Source organism: Molothrus aeneus, chromosome 14, assembly GCF_037042795.1.
Source record: "Molothrus aeneus isolate 106 chromosome 14, BPBGC_Maene_1.0, whole genome shotgun sequence".
Classification (NCBI taxonomy): Eukaryota; Metazoa; Chordata; class Aves; order Passeriformes; family Icteridae; genus Molothrus; species Molothrus aeneus.
The window spans coordinates 3,342,940-3,351,206 of record NC_089659.1 but is presented as its reverse complement, the minus strand read 5'-3'; positions in this window follow the sequence as shown (position 1 = coordinate 3,351,206).

Here is an 8,267-nt window from a genome sequence, read left to right as displayed (position 1 = left end):
AAAATTAAGGACATAAATTAGTGCATTGCAAAAATGCCAATTCAGTATGTGCCAATCCAAATGCAAAGGAAAATCTTTGTCCTTGGCAGAGATAGGTAAAAACTGTGCCCAAAGTCACCATGAGAAGTGAGGTGACTTGGTGTTACAAATACTTCAGTGCTAAATACTCTGCAGAATATTTCAGTTTTGTCCATATGCTCTTCCAGCAATCCAAATTGTTACTCTCCAGTTACATGTTTGTGTATGAGTGGAAGAAAACAGATTTTAGATGTGATCCCAGATCCTTTGAAGCTGGAAACTCTCAAAGCATTCTTTTCCAAGCCTCTGGAGCAGGTATCTCCAGCCCAGCATCCAAACAATGGGAGGTGCAGAACATACCCCTGATCTGCATTCATTGCAGTGAAACGTGTCTCCATCACCTCCTGTCGCCTTAATGAAGGGTTAATTTAAACATCTAATTGGGAGCGAACAGTCCTGGCGATATGAAGTGGTCTGACTGGAAGTCAGCCCGCACGGACACAAAAGAGCTGCTAAAAGTGATGGGCTGAGCCCTCACCTCCTGATGGTGAGCGGTGATTTAGAGCTCTGCTAAAATAAGGCCACCTACACCCTGTTTTCCACCCATAAACACTTATTTTGAAAGGCCAGCGCTGTCACAGGACGCCAAAGATAAAAAATTAAGGCAAAAATTGGGGGAGTGTGGGGAGGAAAGACAAATGTTGTTTGAATCAGATATAACTGATCCTCTAGAAACAGATTAAAGTACTTGTGAGAAGTCCTAAACATACAGCTGGAAATCAGGCAGGACAACCACACTGATCAAAAAGCTGACCCCACATTTTAACAGGTTAAAATTTTCAGCTGAACTAAACCCAAGCTCTTTTCCATCCTTAGTATTATTTGCACACAGTGAATCCTTTACTCACCTATCTAGTGGCCTGCTACAATCAGAATTACAGCCTTTGCTTCTAGACAGCCTCATCATCCTTTTCCACATCACTTTTAGAAATTTTGCACCTTATTTTTGACTGCTTGCATCAATCTTACAGCTTGACCAGTGTTGGCAATCAGATCATTTTTGATAGATTCTGTTCTGCTTTTCTAGTGCCCGTGCAAAATTTCATTTTTAAACTGTGGCACATCAGGAGGCATCACAATGTTGAGACAATGCCCCCCACTCCAAGGAAGCAAGCAGCACTTTGCAAAAGTCTAGGCTGCCATGAGAGGTTTTCTGATGCATTTCAGGGCAAAAATAACCCTGATCAGCATCCCTATTTTCTGTACACCCAGTCTGTGTTACTCATCCTGGGTACAGGGTGACTATGGAGGCCTCTTTTGCAGAGGGGAAAGCTGTTGGAGGGCTGCCTGGATGCTGTCTGCTTATCACCGGGGCAGATGAAAGCCATCAGCCCGTGCTCCACCCAGGGTGGAAGGAGCGGAGGAATGCGGTCCCCTCCCTCCCAGCCGGGATGGGCTGGAGCTGCTTTCAGGGAGGCTTCACAGCTCGGGGTACCAGCACCCCGCGCTGCTGATGGCCCGATAGCATCGATAGCATCAGTGCCAGCACTGCCCGAGATGGCTTTAGGGCTCACTGATGGGGGGATCACACCTGGAGGGCACAGCTTTGACACCTCGCCCGGGCTGCTGGAGCGGGACAGCACCTTGGAGGCTCCGCTTTCACCCCTGGGCTCGGCTCCCGCTGGGATTGTTCAATCAGGGCGGGTCCTAAACGTGCAATTAATAAGGAATCGTTCTCAAAACCTGAGTTTTCCTAGCCTAGCCCGCGTGGCAGAAATTAATCATTCTGCTTGTTCATTAATAACCCCTGGAGTTCTCCAGTGGGCTCTGAGTGGGAAATGGGTACCCCAGCCGTGAGCTGAGCCCTTGTTCCTCATTTTTCTGGCAAGTAAAATCATTTTCCTTCTGCAATGCCCCTCCGGCAGCACTATCCCTCCCGAGCAGCTGGGATAGTTCAATCGGGGTGCCCTCTAAATGTCCAATTAATACGGAATCATCCTCAAAAGCTGAGTTTTCCTAGCCACGTTTCTGCGTTGCAGAAATTAATAATTCTGCTTGCTCATTAATAGCCCGTGGAGCTCTCCAGAGGGCTCTGAGTGGGAAATGGGTACCCCAGCCGTGAGCTGAGCCCTTGTTCCTCATTCTTCTGGCCAGTGAAATCCTTTTCCTTCTGCAATGCCCCTCCAGCAGCACGGACACCCTCCAGAGCTGCTGGGATTGGTCAATCAGGCTGCTCTCTAAATGTGCAATTAATACGAAATCATCCTCAAAAGCTGAATTTTTCTAGCCATGTTTCTGTGTGGCAGAAATGAATCATTCTGCTTGCCCATAGTAGCCCCTGGAGCTCTCCGGGGCGAGCCTCGGGGGTGGGAAATGGGTACCCAGCCATGAGCTGAGCCCCTGAGCCTCGTTCTTCTGGCGAGTGAAATGACTCCTTTTCCCTCGGCAGGTCGGGTGGAGGGCTGGGAGCGGTGCCCTGCAGCCATGGATCCCCCGGGAATCCCTTCCCCTAAACAGCCATCAGCGAGCCCCGGCCCCATTCAGCCGCATCCTGCCCCAAATCCCTCCGAGCGGGCACATTCAGGTCCTGATTTGCACTTGTGCATATCAGGGTGAGAGTTTAGCACCTTCCTGCACGGCCATCACCGGCACCGGAGCCTGAAAAATCCCCTGCTCCGGCTGCCCCGGGGCTGCCCCGCATGGGGGACAAGGCACCTGCCCTGCTGCTCTCACTGTCCTCGGGAATTTCCAAAAATGCCTTCAGCTCCTCCTTAAAACTGGAATTACCAAACGAACTGTCTCCTTGAACAGTGCTCCACAAGACCTAGAGCCGAAGAGCACAAAGGTTGTGTGTGGGTATTCTCAGTTCGGTGGAAGAGAGAACAGAGACAATTCCTGAGCCTGGGAATCTTAAAGAATTCAAACAATTATTATCTCTCTTTCTGTAACCATTGTTTATAGTTATGGTTCTTCACAGCCTGCTATTCATAGCCACCAAGAGCATGAGATATTTTACTTTGACAACAATCAAGTATCACCTGAGTGGGTCACATTATAAGACGCACTACTTTCATTAAACACAGCTTTCTGATCCACCTGAAGATTCGAGTCTTTCCTTCCATCCCTTACTCAACAGTGTCACTTGTGTCCTGTGGCACTCAAAATGACAATTTTGTGTTCTTGTGACTTTACAACAAGCAGGAATTAAATCAGATCTGCACCTAAGTTTTTTTTTTTTTTTCAGCACAAATGTTCGCATGCTCTGCTGCTTCGAGTTCTAAATATTGACACTGCGCTGTTCATTCAGGGCCTGGAAAAGGCGCTGTGTGAATCCCCATGCACAATTCCCACTGGATTCAGCCGTGGAAGCTGCGGAGTTGGGAATCCCCGGGCTGGGAGCACTAAAGCAGCGCTAATGATGGGTTATGCTAATGAGCCAAGCTGTGAATTGCAGCAGCTCGGGAGCGCAGCTCCGCTGCAGTTCGGCTTTAGGCAACAGGTAATCTGGGCCAGAGGGGCAGGAAAAGCAGCCAAGCTGCCCAGGAGGGGTTCCCAAAGCACTCCTGCCCCGGGTGAGCTGCCAGTGAGGGTTACGAGTTAAATCTCTTGCTTGGCATCACAAAGAATTAATCAAGTATTTATAAATTTTTAAATTTTTAAAGTATTTATAAATTTAATTAATAATTATTAATAATTATTAATAATTATTAATAATTATTAATTAATATATTATATAATATATAATATTATATATATTTATTAATATATATTATATACTGTATATAATAATATTATTAATAATTTATTATTATAGTAATTATTAATAAGTATTAATTATTATTACTTATTAAATTATTATTAATTTAATAGATTAATTGCAATTATTCGTCGCTTAAACTGTCACAACGTAATAACGCCTTCATAATTTTCATTAAAATACCTGACTTTCACTTTCTGGACATATGTCATTGTTTAGAGGACATAAAAATGATGAAAAAATACAAACCAACTTTAATGATTTTTCGAAGCCACGCAGGGTTAATTTATCGTACAACATAACAAACAATGCTGCTCCAGTTCAGCCTCAGGGTTCAAGGTAAAGACTTTTTAGGACGAACTTTTAAATCACATAAATCAGCTCTGGGGTGCCTCAGTCAGTTGCCCAGTTCTCAAGGAAAAACAAAACGAAACAAAACCAAAAAAATTTAGAAAGAGAAAGCAATTGAATAACTATCTTCTGTGGGGAGGAAAAAACAAAAAACAAACAAAAAAAAAAAAACAAAAAACAAAAAAAAACCAAAAAAAAAACAACAAAAAATAAAAGGAAAGGAAAAAACCCCACCCAAAAGGATAGTCTGTCACAGAATATGAATAAAATTAAATTTATCAGAAGTTGTTCAGTAAAGCCCTAAGCTAAGTCACCTTCTGTGCATGAAGCCAGCCTCTCTTTGTGCAGTCGGGCTGTGAATTTCTGTGAATTTCTGTCTGCATAATCTGTAATGCTCTGCGAAATCACCCATTTCTCATCACCGGGATCTCTGGTCGTTGCCCAGGTATGCTGCAGGACCGAGGGGACCCTGGGCACCGGCGGGGACAGGGATGATCGAAGCCTGCCCGGCACTTTGGGGTCATTCCCGGCTGGAATGCGAGTGGGCAAGCAGAGGCAGTTAAGATCTGAATGCAGATGATGATCTGATGCGGGATGCCACCCCCTGCCCCGCATTCTGCCACCCCCCTGCTCCATGCAGCGATAACCTCAGCCTTGTGTCTTTGCTGGGAGTTGCCGTTTTACCTCAAAAATGCAGAAAATTCACCCAAAGGGGTGAAATACAGCTGTATTTCATGAGTTCTGTTCTGAGCCATCCTCACAGTGCAGCTGAGCTTTCCTATGCCATGAACCAGGGTGTCCAGAGCTATTATAGGATTGAGAAATTGTTTGGAAAGAAATCACAAAAAAAAAAATAAAGCTGTGGTCTCAATTTTCTCCCACAACAAAAAGCAAAGCTCTTTCTTGCCCCTCTTCATTGCCCCACCACATAGCTCTCATTGCTCACTGGGACACTGGCAAGGCTTCTTTAACTGAATAAATGGCAAAAAAACACTTTTTACCCCTTCCATATATCAGTCAACAACTGGTATAGCACAGTTTTACTGCTCTGGGGAAAAAAAAAATCAGTTTAATGAAAAACCCTCACTTCAACAAGATTTTTTTTCAATTTCAAATAACAGCATATTTTAAGGCACCCTTTCCCCCTTCTTTCCTGAAAAGAAACATGCTGCTGTAATTCTCACATTAAGAAGTGCTTTTGGTGGTTTTGCAGAGTTGTCCCGGGTGACACTGCAGCTCTAATCCTGCCACACCGGCAGCCCTTGGAGGTGAAACCTACAGTAAATTTTGATTTCAGCCACACCTTTGTAGAACTAGTTTTTCCATGCCAAAATATATAACAGAGATCAAAATCTTCAGCATTAGTGCCAGAAGCAACAAGTGATAACCTCTGGGTAGGCTCCCAGCTGTCACCCAGGTACAGCTGCCTTACTAAACACCGTGAATGTGAAAATATGCAGAAACTTTTGAGGGAACACTGATAGAATTTAATTCCCATTACCTTTCCTTGTCTTCAGTATACTTTACTACACATAAACCACATAAATTGCCTTTTCTGTTTAATGAAAAGTATGAAAAACTTGGTAGAGGTTTTATTTTTAGTGAAATTAAGCCAAATATCGCATTTCAATTCCACCACACGGGCTTAGGACAAATCTAAACGACACAAAAACTCTGTTCTCCACCAATGTCTATCAGAGCAGCAGCTGACCTTCCCCTGGCAACCTTCTCCAGGCAAATCCCCTCTCCCCAGCACGGCAGGGCCGGGATGGGGAGATAAGCACCCAATCCTGCATTCCTCCCACACCCACAGCCCCAGCCAGAGGGCGGATAAAGAGCAGGCAGCTGGGGGAACGGCTGAAACTCCCCAAGTAGTGCTGCTACCTGATTCAATCAGCTTCTAAAAAAGTTTAAGACTTTTCCAGGATGGAGGTTGAGGAGGTGCTTGGCTGTTTGTCTCTCTGCGCTCCTTTCTGGTGCAGAAATATCTGATTTACTCCAAAGCAGGCACAGAGAGCAAATTCCGTGCCCCGTGCTCACAAAGGCCCAGTTCAGTATATTTTAAAGTCGCTTTCTGACTCTCAGCTTCAACAGTGATGCCAGCAAGCAGGCAGACATTAATATGATATTTTATCTCGCTGTATAGGCAAGGAAAAATGGGTTTGAAACTGTGAGCTGTTCGCTCAGAGTGAACAACAGAACGGCACAGAATTTAACCAGGAGGGTTTTGGGAGGATGCTGTAGGGAAGGGTCACAGAATGAAAAGGCTGAATAAATCCCATGGCCAATTACATGGTCACTGAATCATGAAAAGGCCAGGCTCCTGGAATTTTGCAGCTGCTAGTAGATTCAACGGATGCATCAAACCAGCAGCAAACTCAGCTACAAGTTACCCCACCACAGAATGGATTTGAAACAAAATTAAATCAGAAATTTTTGAGGGAGCACTGATAGACTTTAATTCCCATTACCTTTCCTTGTCTTCAGTATACTTTACTACAAAACTCATAATTTGCCTTCTCTGTTTAATGAAAAGTATAAAAAACTTTGTAGAGGTTTTATTTTTAGTGAAATTAAGCCAAATATGTATGCGTGATTATTTACTGGGGGGCTGGAAAAGCATCTTTATATTAAGTTTGACTCTCCCTGGCTAAGCTGTGACAGCCTGCACTGGGAAAAATGGAAAACAAGTCCATGACTGTTTACTGTCCCTCTGCCAGAGTGACAAAGCCAGATGAGACAGGAGGATTGCCAGCCCTCTAGCAGAAGTAGCCCAGAGTATGTGAAACCACGATTTCTTTAAGCCAGGATGCAGTGACCCCAGAGCTGGCACAGAAACTCTTCCCTTTCTAAAGCCAGGAACCCTCAGCAGAGGTGTAAGGGGAAAATTGGGAGGAATTCCCTCCAGGGCTGCTGGAGCTCCACCATCAGCACAAGGAAATGCTGCAGACAGGGCCCATTTGGAAAATTCCATTCCAAAGAGTGGGCAGAGCATCACTCTGGGGTGAGGGATCACCCCTGGCTCTGCCCCTGGACATTTCCCTTATGTAACTGGGTTGCACTGATTCCTTTGCAAAGTGTTTGGAGATCTCACAGAGGGGAAAAAAAACCCCACCCAAAATTAAGAATCATCTTCAAACTACCAATTCTCTCCTAGCATAGCACTCCCAGGCTTCCAAGACACACAGGAACACACCAGATCAGGGATGTTTCAGTCAGAGAAAATAAACTCTTTTACAAATGAACATGAAGGACAGCCAGGAAACACTGATCTCCCCTTCTTCCAGCACAGGATTCTCCTCTGCAGCTCGCAGATGTTTTACCCAGTCCTGCTTAAACATCTGAAAACTCCTGGAGAGAACATTGCACACCTGCCTTTTATTTCACTGGCATTAAATCCTCCCTTTTTTCCTGGTTGTGTCACAAGCCATCACTCAGCAGAACAAGTTTTTCTTTTTGCATCCCTAAGGTATTATGCAGACTTCTGACTCCCTTCAGTGGTCATTCCACACTCCTCCACACACCCACCTTTGTACCCACCTCTTTAAAAGTTTCTTGAGAATGTCTTTTAGACCTCTTAAGTGATTTTTTAAACTGAGGTCTCAATTTTCTCCACCTGCTCTCTGTGGGTGACAAGCTGCTCCAGACACACATCTGGGTAAACTGCATCAACATCCTGCTCACCTTCCCTTGCCCTGATTAATTTCCCTTCATTAAAAAGCACAGATCCCTCCTCTACATCTGCACAGCCAGGACATTTGGGAGATTTTTTTTTTTTTTAAAGAGCAAATGACAAATGATTCATGGATTGTGAAATCTGCCACCTTCTCTACCTGCTAGCAAGGACAGAAACCCACAGGTCCCAACGATCTCAGATGTGCCTGGGCATTTCTAGATGGTCTAAATTTTCATGATAAAACCACTTTTCCTGCCTGCTGGCTCTAAAGTGACCCCAGCTAGTTCTGCAATACTCAGTCACCAGAACCCTCAGCACCAGGGAGTTTTCTCTTCTCTTTCCCTCTTACCTCAGGAGCCTCTGAGTGTTGAGGGCACTTAAGGGCACTGAAATGGAAATGCTGTCAAACATTTAACAGCTGATCCTACAAATACTGAAGATGACTTCACTGGGCCAGGGAAGGAG